The 24,691-nt window shown below is 42.2% G+C and overlaps 1 non-coding gene across 1 annotated transcript; it reads right to left on the bottom strand.

Annotated features, from left to right (window-relative positions):
* Window positions 1–6,098: 6,098 nt before the first annotated feature.
* On the bottom strand, window positions 6,099–6,220 carry LOC131823043 (small nucleolar RNA SNORA26). The gene has a single exon (XR_009350490.1). It is a non-coding gene; the product is annotated as a small nucleolar RNA SNORA26 (small nucleolar RNA).
* Window positions 6,221–24,691: the final 18,471 nt, after the last annotated feature.

Below are 24,691 nucleotides of genomic sequence, written 5' to 3'. Positions count from 1 at the left end.
TGAGGAGTGGCTGATTATATACTTTCAAGATGGAGGGGGGCTGGGGATGGTGTAGGTCTCTAGAATTTGGAAGCAAGGTTTCTAGGACCTTGACAGACTAGCTGTTGTTAGAAAAAGATCGTTTATTACTATCCAGTAAAACCTTAGTCATGAGACTCTTCAGATGTATATCAGTGGGCCATATGCTTGGAGAATGTTTGGAGGGTAGACATAAAGAAGTTTCTAAAGGGATTTTTTTACAGGATCTTGGAGGTCAGGTTAATGTCAAACTAAGTTTACCTTTTACTTCAAGCAAAGTATTAATATTGAACAGCTAAGCTCCTTGGAGAAGGTCACTCTGCCTGTCTCAATTGCTGATCAATGGGTTGTAAATTTTAAGGCTTTTTAATTTTTTTCTATATTTCTTTTGCCTTTGTTCTCCACATCATAAATGTGTTGGGGAAATCAATTTGAACTAATTTATTTTACCATGTCTAGACACAGAAATATAGATACTGGTATATACATGGGTTCATGTACACAGATCCTAGTAGCCGTGGCAATGAGCACATTTTGTGCCCTGATTTTGGTCTCTAAATAACATTATCAGCAAAAGGAACCATGGTTTCTTAGAAAATGACTGGTTCTAAGGCTGTGCAGGAAACATATAAGATGAAGCTAGAGCATCGTGATGTTCCAGAACAGAAGTGTTTATCTCAAAACACAGGATGGGCTTATGTCAAAAGGATGTAGGAACCTACTTTGAAGAGCACTCAGGGGCCAAAGTTGGGACAATTTGAGCACTAGGAGAAATGATTGGTATTGCATTACAGCTAAAGAATAATGTGGATATCTATGAGTCCATACTGATAAAAATGACTGAAATAACTCTGCCATACAGTAGAATTTAAAGTAATAAATGTAGAAATAGAAAATCACCATTGAAAGACCATGGTAATAATTGCAACAGAGGAAAGATCTACTATTGAACGCTACAATTTTGTGAGATAAACTTTAAGGAGAAACAGGACATTTGCATAATACTTCAACTTGGATGTTTTCCATTCATTATAACAAAACTTCTAAAATGGTACAATTTGCAAACAAAGCATTTAAAAACAATGTTTTTTGGAGAGCCATCCTAATCCTATTTGTAGGTTAAGATGTTCAAATCACTCACTGTTGTTAACAATCATTCAAAGGATTACACTTAATCCTAAAAGACTTGATTACAATGGCCCTTGATTTGTAGTATCTTTCATTGAGTCTCAGCAAATGTTGATAAATAATCCAGCAAATTGCTAAATCTTAAGCTAGCTAATAAATAATAAACTTCTTTCCCAACCAAGGTATTGTGTTCTATTGAATAATGACAGATATTTTTCTGATAAGTTTCAAATATAAAAAATGTCTTTGTGTCTATCATTAGTAGCTTGAAACTATTTTTCCAGGACTTTCCATCCCCTACAAACTTTACATATGGAGGCAGAAAACCTTCTTATCCTTTAACCCAATATTGTAGGGTTTAACATATTTCAAAACCACTCCTGCTGTTTGATAAGATTTCATCTGCCCAATGACATCTCCTAACACTCCAACAACTGCACTTTTATTTCAGTTTTCCTCATAACTTTATTCCTACTCAACACTGTGGAATTAATGGGCTCAATAAATACAAGTGTGTAGTATTTGTGAGGTTTCTGATATACCTGAATACTTGAAAGGAAACAAAGCAAGCCAGGACAAGAACTCCCAAGTCTAGTAATCATCTTTATTCAAAAGTTTTCAAATTTAAATCTGACAAGAGTTAATGCAAAAGTTCAAATCTGCCAGAGGTTCACATTAGCTATATGTGCACCCCCACTTACATGGAGCTAAGAAATGCCCATGGTCAACTGTGAGGGCTTGACCTGCATTCGTTCATCTTTACCGCAACCCTCTTCACTGTGATTCAACAAACACACCTGTCTTTGTGGAGCTTAAAGTCTAGCAGGGAACAGACAACAAGCACACAACAGATAATCTAGTTTTGTCTTAAACCTCCTTAGCAGTGACCAGGAGCACTGAATCCAAGGGTCTGTGGCCATCAGCCTTCTCCTAAAATGAAATAAACAAAACTCATTTTTACAGCCAAAAAAGAGGGGTAAGCAGTATTGGCTCGACCCACCCTTTCCTGTTTATATCCATTTTATGGAAGAAAATGGACGTGATTATGAATCTAGATTTCATTTCCTAACACTTTCCCTCAATGGTTTTGCACTTCTGCCCCTCTAATATAGCATCCTACATGCATCATCTACCATACTATCCACATACTATGCTTGACACCGAAAGCTATGTGCTTACTTTAACGGTGTCTCCGGTTTCAATGCCAAGAGTTCAGCTGCATTTTTTTTAAACATACACAGAAAAGCAAGTGGTTAGGACTTCTGCCCATAATATGGGTTATATTCTGTGCATAATAAAACCACCCAGGTTTTATTATGCTCTGTACCACTGGACTAGTCTGTTCCTTCAATCTTTTGACATTACTATGAGCAATAATCCTACCTCTAAGGATGTACCCCAAATTACTGGATTATTTTTGCATTATTTTTGCATGACTTCAGAGAACAATTTTCTCTAGGTTGTCAGTTTGTGAAAATGTTCATCAGGCTGTTTATATTCAACTTTTAAAAAAGAGGTGGGACTCTCACTGCCTGTGCCCCTTAATATAATCCCTTCCATTAGCTTCTGGCTCATCTATCCTTCCTGAGCGGTCTACTTGCAAAACTGAGAAACTACACATATGGAGACATATACATGTTATTTCTGCTGCTTTATGAAAGGCAGCACACCAGACACCCTGTTCTGCATCTTGCTCTTATTTTTGGTAATGATACCCTTTGAGTTTATTCACCTGCCAAGTGGGGGAGGATTCAACAGAAAAATGGAAGGACTTCACCATGGGCTGGGGTAGATGATGTGTTCAATACAATGAAATGCTGCCTTGTCCCTAAAATCCTCCTCCCTGGGGCTGCCCACGGGAGACCAGAAGGCTACCCCTCACACCAGATACACTTCCCTGTGAGACTGGAGGTTAAATGTACACAGATCAGGAGAGCACACCAAACCCTTCCAGCGTCAACAGTTTATAGCTTTCTCCTGCAGGGAAGTAAAGAGAGCCTTCAGTTCTTAAACATACCAGATTTTAGATCCAAGTGGCTAGAGACCTGTGAGTGTACAGAATAATAGGAGGCAAGTTTATTATATGGGTATGTGGGAGTAGGCCATCCAGGGCAGCTGTCGGAACAGTCAGGCATAAGCTTTTATCTACCAGCTTAATGGGATAGTGGACAGGGTATCAGTTGCAAAGTAGGGAAGGAGCACATAGGACTTATTTACACAGTTCTTCAGGTGTCCTGATACCAAGTCAGGCTCCTCCTTTACAAAAGCCCCCCCCAGAGAGGGGCTTAAGACAGCTGAATTCTCAGGAAGGCCTGCTTTACTCATCAAAGAGAAGTTTAAAGTAGGCCTCTTTCCACAGCTGCTGTTTATTCAGATGTTCTCGGTTTAAAGTGGTCTTTATGCCCTCCTGGTGGGACTAACGCCACCAAGCGCCCCCCCCCCCCCAGTTCCTTGTTTGAAACCTGACATGAGCAAGCAGCCCAGTGGACTGCCGTGAAGAGGAGGCTTAGGCTGGAACTTGGAAAGTAAGAGATCCATGAGCAAAAACACAGATCAGGGCAAGAATAAAAAAGCAAAGCACAAATCCAAACACATGGCTCCAAGGGCCACTGAACCGTTTCTCACGCCTGAGAAAATATCAGTCCAATTAAATCATAATTTGCTTGTTGGATGTAGACTGTTGACATGTTCCTTCACGTGCTTCAGATGAAACGGGACTTCTTCTGAGTTATGCTCACGAGGGGCAGCATCGTTTGCCAGTGATCGTACGTGCTTCTTGTTGAGCAGCTGGTAGATCCAGATGGTGATTCTGGAGTGCAGAGAGCAAACTGCTAGCTCCTGGTGGGTGCGCTTCCAAGGGCTACACTGTGGCAGTGAGTTCTTGTTGTGTGACTTTGGAAATGTTTAGGATTGTTTCTTCTAGACAGGAAGTTCCCAAACTTGGAGAAAGGGTCCTTATTGAATTGGTGTTGTGAAAAATGGGTGGACTGTCTATGAGGTCTGGTTGGGTGATCTACGTGGTGCTACTTTATTAAGGTGACTGCGTGTGTGATTTGGCTAGGACTTACAATAGGGTACCAGGTGACGGAAGGCGCCAGATGGCCAAGTCCACATGGCCTGACCATTTAGGTGGGAATTCCTTATATACCTCATTACCACCTAAGATAACAACACCAGGGTTGTTGTCCATGGACAAGGTCAGAGTGAACATGTGACCCACCGGGCTGGCATGTGGTGCCCAGCATGGCCTTCGTCATTACTTATGTAGGCATATGCACATGTCCACTTACATGTTCCTCTCTCAGCCTGTAGGAGCAAAAGAGATTGCAAATATCTGGTATAAAAGATCTTAGGTTTGGTTTTAGCAGCCGTAGAGATGGATGTCTTTACCTAACAGGTCATTCCAGAATTTGGGGCCACCCATATATAGTCTTGGGTATTGGGCAGAGCAACCAAGGGAAAAGCCAAGCTATTCCATGTCTCACATGTGTGGCCTGCAAACTAGGAATATTGTCCAGTGGCCAGGCAAACATTTGCATCATAATAATCAGTCCTGGGCTCATTTACAACATCTGTAGGTCTGAAGGTGCCATCTGTGGAATCAAACCAGCGTGTCTAATTACAGTACTGTTTTGGTATGTTACCTAGGAAGGGTCCAGTGTGATTTTTATTTTCAATACAAAGAGGAAAATTTCCCTCCAAAAGCTTCATCTGAGTATATGATAGGCCTTGAGCCTCTAAGTTTCCTAATGCCAAGTAGAGTCATTTTATCCTCTTGTTTATGGATACGGTTCCCTTTTATACATCCACTATAAAGAATGGTTCCACCAGGTACTTGCGTGGGCAGGAACAAAAACTAGTTCAGTTCTTGTGCATTATACAGATGTTGATAAAACCAGCGATCAGATAAATTAGCTAAGGTGAAGGGGTTTGGAAGAGTGGTGGGAGTGGGTGATGGGGCTGTGCTAGAATTATTGAAAAAGCACCAAGGGTTAGCTGAAGCAAGACTCTGTTTGAAAGGAAGCCCATAGTGGAGGGACAGAGGGAGAATAGTTTAAGACAAGCAACCTCCAGCCAATCTTTCTATAAAAAAAGAGGAAGGGTTTTTTGTTTTTTGTTTTCTAAAGATCTCTAGGTCAGAGAACTTTCCAGGTCAGGGAGAAAGGCTTCAAGGGAAGATAAATGAAGAGAACATTCTTGATTCAAGATCTTGGACAAAGCTGCTTATTTCATAGTGTCATCTGCTTCTGGAGTCTGAGTAGGCTCTGGAAGTCCTCAATTTGAGGTCATTCAGAGGGATAGCCTTCTAAATGTTACCAGCATGATGATCTGGAGCTAGCTTGGGTGTGTCTCATGGGAATCCTGGAAGATTTTAATTTTGATGACAGCGTAGATGGTTAACAGCATTTCCTAAAGTCTGTCCCAGTGAGCTGATAATACAAGTTTTCTTCTAAAAACTTTGGTGTATACTCCATCTCCTGGTAGAAAGGTATGGCGAGGCTTGTTAGTAAGTGAAGACCATGTTTTTTTTCACCTGTTGATGATATGCTCCAACAGTATGTAACTAGTCTACTTACTCAATTGTTCACTCAAGGCCCCATATGCTCACCCAGTCCAGGAATGGAAAGTTTATACATGTCAGCAGGCATGGGGTGACCAAAAAAGCATTTCAAAATGGGTCAGTTTTCAGTATTCTGGATCTGGTGTTTCTACCAGGTGAAGTCTGTCTCCAGAGGCTTTATGACCTTTGTCACCCAGGGCTTTCCGACGTTCTCAATCTATAGTTTTTATGTCATTCTAGTAGGTTGTTCCTGCCTTCGTGATAAATGCCAACACTTCCACTGAATGTACCATCAATGCTAAGGTTAAGTTTGATTTCATCACTTGTGCTCCGAGCCCTGTTAAAATATCACCTGGGTGCTTGAACCGAAAGAAAATTTTCCCTCTGGTTCAGCCGTGACTCCAGACAGGATCCAAAGAGGAGGTCTACGATCTCTTCCCTGGGTTTTATGGAGACTTACTTTACCCTTCTGTGTTAGCCTCTTAAGGCACTACGTCAGCCTTAAAAGGGCACAGGGAAGGGCCGGTGGGTTTTCTACAGGGTTCTCTAGGATCCCTGCACTCCTCTCCTCTATCCCCTGGATCTCAGCGCTTTCTTGAAGAGTCCGAAAACCCACCGGAAGCAGCTGCTGTGCTGGGGGAGCCCGGGAACGCGCATTCCCCCAATCCGAAGGGCCAATCTGGGGTCCACTGAACCGAACACGTGGGTACCCCGGTCGCCACCGGCCACGTGCTCCGGGCCTGGGTCCTGGCATTTCTCTCCAGGACGCGGACCTACCTGCGCGTAGAGCCCAGCCCACGCAGCCCGGCACACGTCGGCGACGAACTCTCCGGTCCCGGTCCCCGAGTCGGGCCGGGCTCCCGCAGGCGCAGGCGGGCCGGCCCCGAACCCGCTTCGAGGTGGCCTCGGCGGCGCCCTGGGGGAGCAAAGCGCGAGGTTGTTAGGGCGGCGGCCTCGGGCGCGGGGAAGCCTGCGGGAGGCTCCGCGCTCGCCTGTGCCTCGCGTGGCCCCGGGAATGACTGCGCCGCCCGTCCCTCGGGCCTCGGAGGAGACTGCTCTACCCCTCCGTTCTGGCCGCCGGGAGCAGCGGAGCTCGGGGCGGGCAAAGCTCGAGGGGACGCGGGGCGAGCGCAGCCCCAGCCGGGCGACCTCCCCGCCACAGGGGACCTGAGAGCTGAGCCACACTCACCGCCCCAGTAGGCGAGACGAAAAGGTTAGCGACAACCGACCCCGCCAAGACCCTGCCAGCTGCGCGGGGCTGCAAAGCGGTTTGGGAGGGTGGCCCATCCCCGGGAAGGGGGCGGGGCGGGGTCAGGGGGCGGGGCGAGCAGCCGTCCTTGGGAAGGCAGGGGCGGGGCGTCGAGGAGAGCAGCCAATCGTTGGGAAGGCAGGGGGCGGGGCGGCTGGGAGAGCAACCAATCCTTGGGAAGGGGTGGGAGGGGGCGGGACCGGCCATTGGCCCCGAAGGTCTCAGCGCCAGGGACCTTTGGCTCCTGCTTTGGCGGGAAGACGAGTCCAGTGGAGCAGGCCATCATTTTCGGAGCCTGAGGGGCCCAGCGGGATAATGGCGTCCCTCAGGACTCTCTTGGATCTGGTTCTTTCAGGCCAACGTCCCGTCCTCGGGGACTCTACTGGCGAGCCTTTCACGGTTACCTCCCCCGCTCAGCACCTGGGGCACCGCTCTGGGTCTTCCACCTCCTAAAATCCCGAGCTGTTCTTTCCCGTGCCACAGGTCTGTTCGCATTTGAGTACCTACTATGTGCCATGCGACTTTCTAATCCTCGGGTGGATGAAACCGAGGCCTTAGTCTGACAGTCTAGTGGAGGAGAAAAATCAAGACGTAAGTAAACCAGTATGTCTCATGCTAAGGAGAAAAATGTCAGTATTTATTATAACTTGAAAAACTGAAGATCGCAAAAAGTCATTCCTGTGAATAGTCATCCTCTGCCTCTAAGAAACAAACAGAAATCATAACTGGTGGCAGTGGGCTCTTTTGGAAATATATTTCACTGTGGAAGTGACTAAATAGGATAAAAGGCTTTTTAAGGAGTGATGCTTGGTTGGCATCCTGCACACAGGTAGGGTCCTATTTTGGTCCATATTTGATAACGCAGAGGAAACCAAGATGGACAAGGCCCATTGCCCTGGAGCACACAATTCTAGTAGAAGTCACTAGTGAGAGGAAACTTATGGAGAAGATTAACTGTGGTGGCAATGGGAAGGGGGTCTTCAAACCCTTCAGCTTCCCAGCCCCGGAATGGGCCTGTAGTAATGGCTTAACCACTAGTCATACTGCTCCGTGGGTTGGCTCACCGCCCCATTTCTCGTTATGTTTATTTCATTGAAATCTCTTTTATTCTCTTTTTTAAGCTGAAATTTACATTTTATTTTTCCCAAGCTATTTAAACCTAATAAAATATGTGTATCTTCATATTATAGTTAAGGTCAGAGGTGAGAAGAACAGGGATTATGAAATAAAGTGGAAAGAGAAATGCTCAATCATTGGGAGTCATAGCCTTATATGTTTATAGAACCTGTACGTATTGAGAAAGTAACATATGCCAAACACTGTGATAGACCTGGAGGGATATAGATAGTGAGGGGGGGAAAAGCCCCAAACATGGACCTTGCCCTGGTGGAAACTTCAGTCTAGTGGGTAAAACAGACATGAATACAAGAATCACATCAAAAATGCAAAATTAATGCTTAAGAAGAGTTACAATGGAGATCAAAGACTCAGCTTTCTGTTGAAGCAGAAAACTGAACACGAGTTTATGGGGAGAAGGAGAAAACCCTGGGGTATATTTCCATGAAGAGGGGAATGCATGTACAGAGCGGGTATTATAGGAAGGAGCTCCGTGCTTTCATGGAAATGCAGGAAGGTTGCTGTGATTTTTGCACAAAAACCAATGGGTAGGGCATGGAGAGAGACACAGGATAAGGCATGATATATAGTAGACTACAGTGTGTGTGTGGGGGGGGGGAGTTGTGGCTGGAGATGCTGGTCATTGACAGACCTTGCCAGGCCTTGAAGACCATGTTAAACATGCCCATAAGTGATGCTTATTGATGACATGGTATATAAATGCATGCCAATAAAATGTTGCTGTTTGCAAGGCTGGCATGTATCAGCCCAGTGTGTTAAAGATACAAAGTGTTCGCCTTTATTGAGCAGTTACTACCTGTTCTGTGCTTACATTGCTCTATGGAGATGATCTCATTTAATTTTTTCAGCTACCCACTGGGTCCAGTAGGCATGATGAAATTCCTCATTTTGCCCCTGAAGATCCACGTATTGCTAAAGTTTTGTGAGAACTATTCTACTCCCAGTCCAGGCATATGGCTGGCTGGTGGACATATTAGGGTTTCTAAGCACATTGCAACACTGTAGCAGCACTGACTCAAGTTCCATCCCAGCACTTGTACAAACTTAGGGAAGGAAACTGAAGTCATAGCTGCAGTGGCCAGATGGTGGACACAGGATGGCAGCACGGAATTCTCAATTTCTGCAACTTTGAGGGTGCTTTTCCTTCACAGTGATTACAATATTTAATTTAGAACCCTTTGAAATCCAGAATCCTATTAAGGCAGCCATATTCGAAGGCCCATGTTGACCAGCTGACCCTAAGCAACAGTGCTTGCTGTCTTTTACTGGTTGATTATATTAGATTTTAAATATTGTTTTTTCTTAAAAGAATTCTTTAAAATGATTACATGCCTCCTATTATGCTTAGCATCCAATGTAGTCTATGAAATTACTGTATGAATGATATTTGGTGGGTCAGTTAAATGAATAAACATAAGGTATTCAGTTGAAAGCACAGCCTAAATGAGCCATTTAATTCTATTAAGGAAAATTGAGTGAAGAGGTAGACCCGCTTCTTCTGCAGCACAATTTTAATGAGGCTGCTTGAGCTGAGTCCTGTTCTATATCAAAAAAGGAACATGAATGCGTTCAGGTTCTATTTCTGGCTCTACCACAGGCTTTGCTATTATACCCAGGGCAAGATGAAACCTGTTAACTTTTTTTTTCATTTGCAAAATGTAGACAGTGCTTTTAGCCTTTTTCACGGGAGTGGCAGAACTAATGAGCACCGCAAATGACCCTGACCTGTTTTGTAACAAATGCATTTTTATTGCCATATTTTCACAAAAAATGAAAATCTGCTAGCTCTTTCTTGTCCTGAAGAGTTGATACTAAGCTAAAACTTTAAAATCTGGAATATGTGCTTTATCAGCTGCTCCTCAACATTCCAGTTTCCAAATTTAAACAAAACGAGAATAACATAAATCTTGCAAGTGATAATCAAAACAGTAGAAAGGAAGTAAAAGAGTTATCTTGTAAATGGAGGTCTATTTGTTTTTTCAAAGTTACACTCTTTATTTTCATTAAGATAGGGGTCGGTTCAAGATGTTGGAGGAGTAGGGGACCCTAGTTTTTCTGGTCCCAGGAATTCAGCTAGACAGCTATTAAATCATTCTAAACACCTGCAGACTCAACTGCAGACCTAAGAAAAGGATAGCTGCACTTCTACAAATAGAAAAGTGACCTCTTTCTGCAAGGTAGGAGGTGCAGAGAAATGAATCCCAGGTGATATATGGGAAGATAAAGGGCGGGGGGAGGGAGGCTCTGCAAGAGAGCCAGAAAGTGATATAGCAGTGGAGTGCAAAATCCGACCTTGTAGAAGTCTGATCTGGTGAGGATGTACATGTCTGAAAGATGCTCTGGTAGTGAAGTAGGGCAGAATCCTAGGTGGGACAGGGTGGTCTCAGGATCCTCCAGGGTACCTGAGTGTGGCAGAGCTCCCAGGCGTCAGAGCTGGGAAGCCAACTAAAATCAGTGAGCTCGGGAGTGGGCTCCCAGCTCAGGGTTGCCATATACGACCACTCTCTGAGCAGGGCCCCAGCAAGCAGAAGAACTGGGGAAACCCCCCTTCCTCCCCTTGAGGAGTGGCTTTGGGGACTCTAAATGGGGTCGCTTGCCTGATATACAAATGCTTGGTCACAGGCTGGGTGGGCACGGAGTGCAGATGGAGACCAGGGAGACAGGTGTGATGGACACTTTTCCCTGAGGGGGCCCTGAGGAGTGGGGCCCTGAGCACTCAGCTCTGGGGCCAGAGATTGGGAGGCCTCCGTTTTTCCTTCTCATCCTCTAAAGCTGTGAGGAAAGTCTTCAGGGAACAAAACCTATAGAGAACAATCCCAAGAGCAGATTAATTAACCTGGCCTCTGGCAAGGGCATTGTAGTTCTGCCTGGGGCAAAGACACATGAGAATCAGAGCAACCGTCTCCTCCCCCAGAAGATCAGCAAGAATATCCAACCAAATTCACCAGGTCACATAGAACTGAACAACTTCAGTGCTAGGGGAAGATAGTACATAGAATTCATGGGTTTTTCCCCCTCATGGTTCTTTAGTTTTTCAATTTTAATTTTTTTCTCTTTCCTTTTTAACCAGTTTCTTACTTTATCAACTCTTTTTTAAAAATATATTTTTTTAATTTTCATTTTTACACTTACATTGTACCTTTCATTGTATTTAATTTATTTTTTGAATATATGTAAGTTTTCCTTTCTTTACAATTTTGGGATGCAGTTTCCTCTAACAAACAGACCAAAATACACACAGAATCTAGTGCATTGCTCTGTTCTCTTCACCTGTCTCATTACATTCTCTCTTTGTCTCTCTTTTTCTTATTATTCTTTTTTCTTTCATTATTAAAGTCTTTTTAAATTTTCATCTTCACAGTTACATTCTATCCTTTCCATGTAAATACATAAATATATATGTGTGTGTGCGCACGCGCGCGCGCGTGTGTGTATAAAGCTTTTCTTTCTTTACAATTTTTGGGTGTAGTTTCTTCTAACAAGCAGACCAAAATATACCCAGGATATAGTGTATTGATCTGTTCTGCTCACCTGTCTGATTATATTCTCTCTCTTTTTCTTCAGCTTTTTTTTTTTCTTTTTTTCAGTTTTGGACCTCTTCTGATTTGTTTTGTGTATATTGTTCTGGGGTCATTGTTGCCATTTTAGTATTTCTTTCTCTTGTTCATCTTTCCTTCTCTGAATACAATGACAAGATGGAAAAAATCACCTCAAAAAAGAGAACAAAAAGGATTATTAACTGCCAGGGACATAACCAGTATGGATATAAGTAAGATGTCAGAACTAGAGTTCAGAATAATGATTATAAAGATATCAGCTGGGCTTGAAAAAAAATAGAAGACACTAGAGAATTCCTTTCTGGAGAAATAAAAAAACTAAAATCAAATCAAGGCAAAATAAAAGAGGCTATTAGTGAGATGCAATTAAAAAAAATGGAGGTTATAACTGCTGGGATACATGATGCAGAGAGAGAATTAATGATATAGAAGACCGAGTGATGGAGAATAAAGAAGCTGAGAAAAAGAGAGATAAAGAATTATTGGATCACAAGGGGACAATTCAAGAGATAAGTGATTCTATAAAGCAAAGTAATATTAGACTAATTGGGATCACAGAATAAGAGGAGAGAGAGAGAGGCAGAAGGTATATTGGAGCAAATTCTAGCTGGGAACTTCTCTAATCTGGGAAAGGAAAAAAGGCATTCAAGTCCAGGAGGCATAGAGAACCCCCCTCAAAATAAATAAAAATAGGTTAACACACTGACATAGAATAGTGACCTTAGAGACAAAGAGAAAATCCTGAAAACAGCTCAGAACAAGAGGTCTGTAACCTACAAGGATAGAAACACTAGATTGGCAGAAGACTTGTGCACAGAGACCTGGCCAGCCAAAAAGGGCTGGCATGATGTATTCAGGGTGCTAAATGAGAAAAATACGTAGCCAACAATACTTTATCCTGAAAGGATGTAATTCAAAATAGGAGAGATAAAAACCTTCCAGGACAAACAGAAATCAAAAGAATTTGTGATCACTAAACCAGCTCTGGAAAATATATTAAAGGGGATCCTCTAAGCAAAGAGAGAGTTCAAAAGTAACAGACCAAATAGGAACAGAGACAATATACAGAAACAGTGACTTTATAGGTAATACAATGACACTAACTTCATATCTTTCAATAGTTACTCTGAATGTAAATGGGCTAAATGCCCCAATAAAAAAGATGCAGGGTATCAGATTGGATAAAAAAGCAAGACCCATTGATATGCTGTCTATAAGAGAATGATTTTAGAACCAAGGACACCTCCAGACTGAAAGTGAGGGGGTGGGAAACCATTTACCATGCCAATGGACATCAAAAACAAAACAAAACAAAAAACTAGGGTGGCAATCTTTATATGAGACAAATTAGATTTTTAATCAAAGACTCTAACTAGAGATGAGAAAAGACACTATATCATAAATAAGGGTCTATTCAACAAGGAGATCTAACAATTATAAATATTAATGCCCCTAGCATGAGGACAGCCATTTATATAAACTAATTCATAGCAAAATTAAAGAAACACAAGATAATATACAATAATAGTAGGAGACTTTAACACCCCACTCATTGCAGTGGATAGACGACCTAAGCAGCAGATCAACAAAGGAAACAAGGGCTTTGAATGACATGTTGGACCAGATGGACTTCACAGATATAATCAAAAACATTTCATCCTAGGGGCACTTTGGTCACTCAGTTGGTTAAGTGTCTGCCTTCAGCTCCAGTCATGATCCCAGAGTACTGGGATCAAGTCCCTCATTGGGCTCCCTGCTCAGCAGGATGTTTGCTTCTCCCTCTGCCTCCCAACCCCCAGCTTGCACTCTCTTTATCTCCAAAATAAATAAATAAATAAATAATAAAATCTTAAAAAAAAAAAAAAAAGAACATTCCATCCTAAAGCAATAGAATACACATTCTTCTATAGTGCACATGGAACATTCTCCAGAATAGACTCACATTCTGGGTCATAAACAAGGTCTCAACCAGTACCAAAAGATTGGGATCATTCCTTGCATATTTTCAGACCAGAGTGCTTTGAAAGTTGAACTAAATCATAAGAGTAAATTTGGAAAGAATTCAGATACATGGAAGCTAAAAAGCAGCCTACTAAAGAATGAATGGTCAACCAGGATATTAGAGAAAAATTTAAAAAGTTCACAGAAACAGAAGAAAACAAAAACACAACTATTCAAAACCTCTGGGATGCAGCAAAGGTGGTCCTAAGAGGGAAGTATATAGCAATACAAACCTTTCTTAAGAAACAAGGAAGGTCTTAAATACACAACCTAACTTTATACCTAAAGAAGCTGGAGAATGAATAGCAAATAGAGCCTAAACCCAGCAGGAGAAGAGAAATAATAATGAACAGAGCATAATTCAATGAGAAAGAAACCAAAAGAACAGTAGAACAGATCAATGAAACTAGGAACTGGTTCTTTGAGAGAATTAATAAGACTGATAAACCCCTGGTCAAATTTATCAGAAAGAAAAGAGAAAGGATCCAAATAAAGAAAATCATAAGTTCAAGAGAAGATATCACAACCAACATTGTAGAAATACAATTATAAGAGCATTTTACGAGCAACTACATGCCAACAAATTAGGCAATCTGGAAGAGATGGATGCATTCCTAGAGATGTATAAACTACCAAAACCGGGGTCCTGGATGGTTCAATTAGTTAAGCATCTGTCTTCAACTCAGATCATGATCCCAGGGTACTGGGATTAAGCCCCACATTAGACTCATTGCTCGGTGGGGGGCCTGCTTCTCCCTCTCCCTCTGCCATTCTCCTTAATTGTGTTTTCTCTCTATGTCAATTATATAAATAAAATCTTTTTTAAAAAATTACTAAAACAAACAGGAAGAAGTAGAAAACCTGAAGAGATCCATAACCAGCAAAGAAATTGAAGCAGTACTCAGAAGTCTCCCAACAAACAAGAGTCCAGGGCTAGAAGGCTTCCAGGGGAATTTGACCAAACAATTAAAGAAGAAATATTACCTATTCTTCTGAAGTTGTTTAAAAAAATAGAAGTGGAAGGGAAACTTCCAAACTCATTCTATGAAGCTGGTATTACCTTGATCCCAAACCAGACAAACACCCCACCAGAAAGAATTACAGACCAATATCCCTGATCAACACGGATGCCAAAATTCTCACCAAGATACTAGATAATAGGATCTAACAGTACATTAAAAAGATTCTTCACCACAACCAAGTGGGATTTATTCCTGGGCTATAAGCATGGTTCAACATCCACAAATCAGTAAATGTGACACATTACATTAATAAAAGAAAGGACAAGAAACATACAATTCTCTTAATAGATGCATAAAAAGCACTTGACAAGTACAGCATCCTTTCTTGATTAAACTCTTCGCAGTGTAGGGATAGATATAACATACCTTAATATCATAAAAGCCATATTCAAAAAGCTCACAGTGAAAATCATTCTCTTTGGGGAAAAGCTAAGTACTTTCCCCATAAGATCAGGAACAAAGCAGGGATGTTCACTATCACCACTGTTGTTAAACATAGTACTAGAAGTCCTAGCCTCAGCAATCAGACAACAAAAAGAAATAAAAGATATGTAAATCAACAAAGAAGTCAAACTCTCACTCTTTGCAGATGGCATGATACTCTATGGGGAACACCCAAAAGACCCCATGCCACATTTTCTAGAACTCATACAGGAATTCAGCAATGTGGCAGGGTATAAAATCAATGCACAGAAATCAGTTGCATTTCTATACACTAACAATGAGACAGAAAAAAGAAAAGATTAAGGCATCGATTCCATTTACAATTGCACTCAAAAAAAAAAAAAAAAAAAAAAACAAGATCCCTAGGATAAACCTAAGCAAAGAGGCTAAAGATTTGTAGTCAGAAAACTATAGAACACTCATGAAAGAATTTGAGGAAGACACAAAGAAATGGAAAAACGTTCAATGCTCATGGATTGGAAGGACAAATACTGGTAAAATATCTATGCTACCTAAAGCAATCTATATATTCAATGCAATCCCTATCAAAACAACAGCAACTTTTTTCACAGAGCTGGAACAAACAGTCTTAAAATTTGTATGGAACCAGAAAAGAGGGATGTCTGGGTGGCTTAGTCAGTTGAGTGTCTGCCTTCAACTCAGGTCATGATCCCAGGGTCCTGGGATCAAGTCTCACATTGGGTTCCTTGCTCGGCAGGGAGCCTGCTTCTCTGCCTGCTGCTTCCCCTGCTTGTACCCACTTGCATGCACACACCTTCCTTCTCTCTCTCTCTCTCTAACAAATAAATAAATAAGGTCTTTAAAAATAAAAAAGGAAAAGAATCAGAAAAGACCCCAAATAACCAAAGGAATATTGAAAAAGAAAACCAAAGATGGTGGCATCACAATTCCAGACTTCAAACTCTGTTACAAAGCTGGTACTCGGGCACAACAAATTCTTTCAAGACACGTCTCCAAAGGCAAAGGAAACAAAAGCAAAAATGAACTTTTGGGACTTCATCAAGATCAAAAGCTTCTGTACAGCAAAGGAAATCATCAAAACAAAGAGGCTACCCACGGAATGGGAGAAGATATTCGCAAATAATACTGTAGAGGAAGGGCTGATATCCAGGATCTATAAATAACTCCTTAATCTCAACATCCAAGAAACAGACAATTATGTCAAAAAATGGGCAGAAGACATGAAGAGACACTTCTCCGAAGAAGACAAACAAATGGCTAACAGACATGAAAAAATGTTCATCATCATTAGCCATCAAGGAAATTCAAATCAAAACCATAATGAGATACCACCTTTCACCAGTTATAACAACCAAAATTAACAGGACAGGAAACAAGAAGTGTTGGAGAGGATGTGGAGAAAGGGGAACCCTCTCACACTGTTGGTGGGAATGCAAGTTGGTGCAGCCACTTTGGAAAACAGTGTGGAGATTCCTCAAAAAATTAAAAATAGATTTACCCTACGACCCTGCAATTGTACTACTGGGTATTTACCCAAAGATACGATGTAGTGAAAAGAAGGATCATATGTACCTCAATGTGCATAGCAACAATGTCCACAATCACCAAACTGCAGAGAGAGCCAAGGTGACCTCAAACAGATGAATGGGTAAGGAAGATATGGTCCTTATATACAATGGAATATTACTCAGCCATCAGAAAGGATGAATACCCAACTTTTGCATCAACATGGACAGGACTGGAGAAGATTATGCTGAGTGAAATAAGTCAAACAGAGAGAGCCAATTATCATATGGTTTCACTTACTTGTGGAGCATAAGGAATAACATGGAGGACATTGGGAGAAGGAAAGAAAAAGCAAATTGGGGGAAATCAGAGAAGGAGCCGAACTATGAGAGACTGTGGAGTCTGAGAAACAAACTGAGGGTTTTAAAGGGGAGAAGGGTGGGGGGTTGGGTGAGCCTGGTGGGTATTAAGAAGGACATGTATTGCATGGAGCACAGGATGTGGTGCATAAACAATGAATCTTGGAACACTGAAAAAATAAAATTAAATTAGAAAAAAAAAAGACAATATGGTAGCAAAAAAAGATACATAAATCAATGGAACAGAAAAGAGAGCCAGAAATGGACCCTCAACTCTATGGTCAACTAATTTTTGACAAAGAATACCCAATGGAAAGAAGACAGTCACTTCAACAAATGGTGTTGGGAAAATTGGACAGCCACATGCAGAAGAATGAAACTGTACCATTTCCTTATATCCCCCCAAAATATACTCAAAATGGATGAGAGACCTAAATGTAAAACAGGAATCCATCAAAATCCTTGAGGAGAACACAGGCAGAAACCTCTGTGACCTCAGCCATAGCAAATTTTTGCTACATATGTCTCCAAAGGCAAGGGAAACAAAGGCAAAAACAAACTATTGGGAGTTCATCAAGATAGAAAGCTTTTGCACAGTGAAGGAAACAGTCAACAAAACCAAAAGATAACCGACAGAATGGAGGGAGGTATTTGTAAATGTCTTACCAGATAAAAGTTAGTCTCCAAAATCTATAAAGAACTTATCAAATGTAACACCCAAGGAACAAATAATCCAATCAAGAAATGGACAGAAGACATAACAGACATTCCTCCAAAGAAGACCTCCAAATGGCCAAAGAAATGAAAAAATGCTCAATGTCACTCAGCATCAGGGAAAAAATGAAACAAGACAAAACCAGAGAGGGAGACAAACCATAAGAGACTCTTAGTCATAGGAAACAAACTGAGGGCTGCTGGAGGGGAGAAGGAGGGAGGGATGGGGTGACTGAGTGATGGACATTGGGGAGGGTATGTGTTGTAATCAGCACTGGGATTTATATAAGACTGATGAATCACAGATGTGTATTCCCGAGGCAAACAATACATTGTATGTTAATTAATTGAATTTAAATTTAAAACTTTTTTTAAAAAGTAAGTTGGCATGTCAGGATGTGCTATCCACATGAGTTTACCGGTGGAGACGTTTGTGATAATATACTTGAGAGTGATTGCTGACCACTCTGAGATTTTTCCGTCCATGTCAGTACTGACACGGTGGGCCTGGGGTTGATGGTACAAGTAAGAAAACACTCCTACCCTTGGGGATTTTGCAGAGCTCCACCTGGTCAGAAGATTCCTGTATCCATCCTCAGTGACCATTACTGGTCTACACGCTGTGGGAGGGGTCAGTTCACACTGCAGCCATGAGGTCAGACACACATGTGATTTACTTGCTTTTAAAAGACAAAATGTAGGGGCCCCTGGGTGGCTCAGTGGGTTAAAGCCTCTGCCTTCGGCTCAGGCCATGATCTTGGGGTCCTGGGATTGAGCCCCACATCGGACTCTCTGCTCAGCAGGGAGCCTGCTTCCCCCGCCTCTCTGCCTGCCTCTCTGCCTACAAATAAAATCTCTCTCTGCCTATAAATAAAATCGAAAGAAAGAAAGAAAGAAAGAAAAAAGGAAGAAAGAAAGAAAGAGAGAAAAAAGAAAGGAAGGAAAAATGTAGGTCAGAGTGACAAGGAATGAAATCAATTACTTCAAAATACCGAGCTGGATTGTGGGAAGAGTTCGAGCCCCACTCCTATAGATCCCAGGTTGAGGTATTTCAGGGTGGAGAACGTGCCTGGCTGTCTCTGCTCCCTTCCTCACAATTCCCCAGGAACAAAGGAGCTGCAACTCTCATTGATGAAGAAGGACCTGAGCCAGGGAGAGGCAGCCTCTCTCTACCGCCACGCCTCTGAGCCTGACTTTCAGAGAGCTAGTGTGAATTCTGTTTTCTGCAACTGAAACCGTCTATTTGCTTTGTGCTTTTGGCTGTGTGGATACTGGTGTTTTTTATCTGGGCTCCGGCATGAATTTTAAAGAAGAAATGAAAACAAGCTCTAGTCGTAAAAATTCTGCCCAATCAACTCTCACCTCATTTCAGTAACTCAGAGGAGAATGTGCCCTTTTAATCTGCGCTGGATTTGAGATGAAACTGGAAATGAAACATTTCCTGTCTTTTTCTCTTGCTCACATTCTTCTGTGGCTGTGAAAGCCCAGGGATGGGAAGGGAAAGGTTTTTACATTTGACCATGGTTGCTCTTATTTTAATTACGACTGTGATTATTATCCTTCGACTTAGCATAATAGCTACCATGTCGGTGAAACTCTACACATGTTTTTTGACTAATGAGTTATTAAATTCAGGGTATTTTGATTGGAAATGTTTAAAAACCATTCTAAGGTGTCTCATAATGCACTCAGTCCAATTCCAATAGCATCGGAGATTGCTCGCCGATGATCTTTCTAGGCTGGGGGTGTTATCAAGCTCCTGTTAGGGCTGACACATCATGGAGGCTGTAGATGTGCAGAGCTGAGGAAGCTGTTCGGCATTTGCCCCACAAATGAGGGGGCTGTCACATTAGCCTGGACCTCACATAAACACATCATCAGTAGATATAAAATCCCAGGCAAACCCTTCTGCGTGGGAAGAGTTAGAGAGAATAGAGTCCATCTGGACACTGATTACATGGAAAATAATGTCAGCCCTCCGGGCCTGAAGCTCTAGCCCAGCCCCCATAATGTATTATCATCTGTCACCTTTAGCTGTGTCTAATGCACTCTTTTCTAGTTAAGTGTACTTCCTTTGTCTCCCTGGACTTTTCTTTTTCTTTTTCTTTTTCTTTTTTTTTAAGATTTTATTTATTTATTTGACAGAGATCACAAGTAGGCAGAGAGGCAGGCAGAGAGAGAGAGAGGAGGAGGAAGCAGGCTCCCCACTGAGCAGAGAGCCCGACGTGGGGCTCAATCCCAGGACCCTGAGACCATGACCTGAGCCGAAGGCAGAAGCTTTAACCCACTGAGCCACCCAGGCGCCCCTCCCTGGACTTTTCCATATCACATAGTCCCGCTGCGCATCCTTGTTCCGGCTGACCGGTCCCCACTGTTCTTTCTCACCTTTCCTAGACTCCTGAGGACACTCATTTTCAACTGTGCATGTGAAGGGTGCTCCGTACTTAATTGGACAACACCGGACACCCACTTACTGTGTTTTGGGCGCCAGACTATGTGTGTGGGATACAAAGATGATCCAAACAGGGCCCTGGCTCCCTAAGAGCTCATAGATGAGGCCGTGGAGTCATGGGGTCGGGGTTGCCCTGGGCGCTGCGGGACACCAACAGGAGGGATCCAACCAGCCTGGGAAGTGGGCCAGGAGCAAGGCTTCCTTCCTCAGGTTGCCTTATTCCAGAAGAGGTGTAGGTAGCATCGAGAATGTCAAATAAGCCCCAGACCCCGATCAAAGGCTTTGAGAAACTCAGCATGCGTACTCAGAAGAGCAGGATGGGAAGGAACACTGTCCACAGTACAGAAGATGTCAAGTGCCTAGATTCCTGGGTTAGAGAGAGCACCCTGTCCCTTTGTGATGGAACATTGTTGACACCCATTTAATATTGGTTTTGGGAGAATCAGGGCTAAGGGGCAAAAGGTGTCCATTTGCTAAATTCTCTTATAATACATCAGGGAAAAATTGTGTGTGTCCTGTAGGTATTTTTACGGCTATTTTACAGGAGGTTTATAGTTTCCTAACACGCTTCCTTCATTATAATGCACATACTTGTATCAACAAGTTGCAGAAAAACCCGATTGACGTTAACCTCAAAGTTGTTGCTGGGAAGACTTTTTTTTTGTTTGGTTGTCTTTGAAGTGAAGATCAGAAGTGATTCTTTGTCACCCACAAAACTTTGATGTTTTCCTGCACTACGGCTCACAGAAACACCAACATACGCAGGCAACAACCCTAATCCATAATTTTATGACCAGGTGAGAAATTTGTTGAGGGAAATGTAATTGGTTATTGCTCAACATGACTTTGAAATGTTCCTGGGGATTCTGGAGGGAAAGCTAGTTCTAGAACAGAAGCATTAATATCCATTAAGAAAGTCTGCATAAAAACCGGTTTAACTGACTACTGATGAGTATATCAAAGTGGCAAAGAAAGGACTTGCTTTAGTACAGCTGGCGTGGGACGGAATTAGGCTGTGAGTCCGACGGCTGGCTATACTGGACAAGGCGGAGGTTAGGGAGCTGGATGGGCTCAGCTTGGAATCCTGGCTCTATTATTTACTAGCTGTGTGCCCTCTAGAGAACTAACTATACCCTCCAGCTTCCTCCTAAACAGAAGGGGAATATTAACCTGTTGTCAGGATTAAGTGCAATTACATAGCGAAGGTGGCTAATATTTCAGTATAGGCTCAAAACTGCAGATATATGGATCTTGAGCAAAATTGTCATTTCTTAAAGGATATGCCTTATCCTAAATGTACTAAATGCCCTACTTGCTCAGGCTTTTTTGGTGTGATATTGGCTTATGTCTTTCCTTAGGCCATAGAAGGTTGAAGATGCCAGACACGACTCATCAAAGGATACAGACGAGACCTGGTAGAGAAGCTGAGGGCCTATTTATTCACACACATAACTACTATGATTCTACATGTTAGATTAACAAAGGCATAGACAACTTCTGGCTCTCTGTTATAAATAGTATCCTTTCCCGAATTTAACTTCTCTCTTTGACTTATACATAAAAGGAGGTGAAAGTATGTTCCTCCAATCTCTGGGGAGGTCCCAATGTGCCTTGAAGCCTCAGGAGAACAGAACAGGGGATTGAAAAGGGGAGGAACTGTACGTGGCCCATCAGAACCACCAAATTCATCTTTGCAGCCATCCACGCATCTACCCATGCATCCATCCATCTATGCATCCACTGCCACGTTCAGATGCCTGCCCAGCATCGGAACTACCTTCCTGTTTGGGGAATTCCCTATTGTATGAATCTTGGCCAAGGTAGGACCTGTCTTCCATTATAATAGTTCACATGCTCAAACATACCCTTTCCTCTCCCCTTTAGCACCTAGGACACGGGAATATGCAATAGGCTTAGCCAATGGGGTTCTTCTGCCTAGGATTTTAAGCCTGGAGCAAATCAGCAAAGAGTCAAGGACTCGAAAGAGAGAGAGAGAGAATGGTATGAGAAATAGCATCAAATATCTACAGATAGCAGTGTCTGTTGGTAGGGTGTCTTCTGTTATGGCATGATTTTGTCTTTGTCCGCTCAACTTCTCCTCCACCCCCACCTTGGAGGTGAATCCTGTCTTGGTTTGCTGATTTCTGGGTCTTTGGCATTTGACATCGAGAGACTGTGTATGAGTGACAGAGCAGGAGACAGGGGAGGCAAGAGAAAAGAGAATAAAGCTTCCAGGAAAGGGAGAAACATCAAGATTCTGAAGCAGTGTAAAAATATATACGAGGAGGAGCCCTGAGACGATAAGGAAGTGTTGCTCTGGTATCTGACTCAGATTCCTGTACTGGCCTTTGATCATACAACTAGTGACTACAATTACTATTATTAGTATTAGTATTAGTATCATTATTATTATGTTCAATTAGCCAACATATAGTACATCATTAGTTTTTGATGTGCTGTTCAAGGATTCATTAGTTATTATTACAGTTATTCGTTAGTTATTTATACAGTTATTTTTAATTACTTTCTGGTTTCTAGACATTGCTCTTTGAGTGTGTTCAATATTCTGTTTGGCAGGATGAAACCCAGCAGATAGGCTACACTTGATCGACCCCCTCTTTGGGCTTGGGTCATTGACTCTCCTCTGTGACTATTGAGTCTATTTCTTCTTGCCCAGGGGAACTGGCCAGCTCTTGTCACAGGCTGAGGATGAAGCTGACACAGAGGTAGGCAAAGGCGGTTAAGCCACAAGCAGATGGCATCACAGCCATTGAAGTCAGATAATCCTGAATGGGTTTTACCACTAGACTTTCCAGGAAGTGTGCTAATCTATTTCCCTGTGAATTTAGCAAGATGAGATAGGACTTTCTGACTTGTAGTTAAAAGCATTTTTTAAAAAGATTTTATTTATTTGTTTGACAGAGATCACAAGTAGGCATAGAGACAAGCAGGGGGCAGGGGGGGGGAGCAGGGTCCCCGCTGAGCAGAGAGCCCGATGCGATCATGAGATCATCACCCAAGCCGAAGGCAGAGGCTTTAACCCACTGAGCCACCCAGGCACCCCTAAAAGCATTTTAAACTGAGATGGCCACAGGGTGGAAAGAAACCCTCAACCTGGAGAATACTTAGTTTACTCCCAGCACGCCTCCCATTGGCTGTGTGACCATAAGCAAGTCACTTCACCATCCTCATCTGAAAAGGGGACACTTTTGAACTAGATCAGTGGTCCTCAGCCGCGGGTGGGTGTGCTCCCATAATAGATATTTGGGAAAGTGTGGAGCGTTTATCAGGATCACATTAATTGTGGAGATACTATTGATATTTGGCAGGTGGGGAATGGGAATGCAAAATGTCTACGATGCTTGGGAGGATCCCGTACGACGAGAATTTGTCTCACTCAGATTGCCTCTTGCGTTACTGCTCTAAATGTTCCTCTTACCTCCTGCTTCTCTTATGACTCTGCCATCATTCATTTATTTATCTTATTTTCTGCTTTTTTACTCTTAGAAATTTGCTGGCCTCCTTTTGGCTGTCTAGACAGAGCCAGTATATCAGCGTTTCTCAATTTTGGTCCCAAGGGCAGTATGAAGTACCCTAGGGGAATTGCTAAAAATTCAGATTCATGGTCTCTCTTGAAAACTGCTGAATCAGCATCAGGGTCCCCAGGCGAGGCATATACCGTCTCTAATTTGCTTTACTTGCTGGCTCATCTCGCAAGGCCATACATTGCTGACAATATAAAAGTTTTCTTATAAAACCTACAAATCACAGAAACAGCGAACAGATCGGTGGTTGGCAGAGGTGGTGTTGGGGGGCAGGAAGGTGGGTATAATAGGTCAAGGGGTAAAAAGCTACAAACTTCCGGTTGTAAGTCCCCAGGCTGTAACATAAGCATGGTGACTCTAATGAATAATACTGTGTTATATTTGGAAGTCACTATGAAAGTAGATGATTGAAGTTCTTATTGCAAGGAAAAGAATTGTAACTATGTGTGGTGTGGAATTACTGGGGTAATCATTTCACAGTTTATATAAATATCAAGTCATCACATTGGGCATCTGAAACTAATAGAAGTAATATACTGTTATGTCAACTGTATCTCAGTGAAAATCTTACACATCTTACAAAGTCATTTATCATAGTTAAAAAACGTAGTCATCATCCATTTTGGTATTTGAGTGCCTTATGTAAATTATTTTGCTAACCCTTACAGAAACCTAACAAAAAAGGTTAGTGTTCTCATTTGACAGATAGAAAAACCAAAGTGCCTAGCCCCATTTTACATATTAAGGAAAGCGCTTCCTCATCATTACAAGCTAGCAAATATAAGCACTTGACCCCAAAAGCCTGAGCGCACCCCCCCCCATTATACAGGGTCATGCTGGTCTCTGTCTTTGTGATATTAGCTACCAAACAGACACACCAGAAAATGCTTTGGCTGCTCCTGTAACCATGTTCTGTTCCCACAAATGAAGTACATCTAAAATACGTGATGTATGACGTATGTATGATGACTGATGTATGATTCAATATATTGTTAATGAAAAAAATCTGGTTAATA

This window comes from Mustela lutreola, chromosome 1 (genome assembly GCF_030435805.1).
Source record: "Mustela lutreola isolate mMusLut2 chromosome 1, mMusLut2.pri, whole genome shotgun sequence".
NCBI lineage: Eukaryota > Metazoa > Chordata > Mammalia > Carnivora > Mustelidae > Mustela > Mustela lutreola.
Note: the sequence above shows the minus strand (reverse complement) of the source record. Positions and strands in the feature narration are given on the sequence as shown.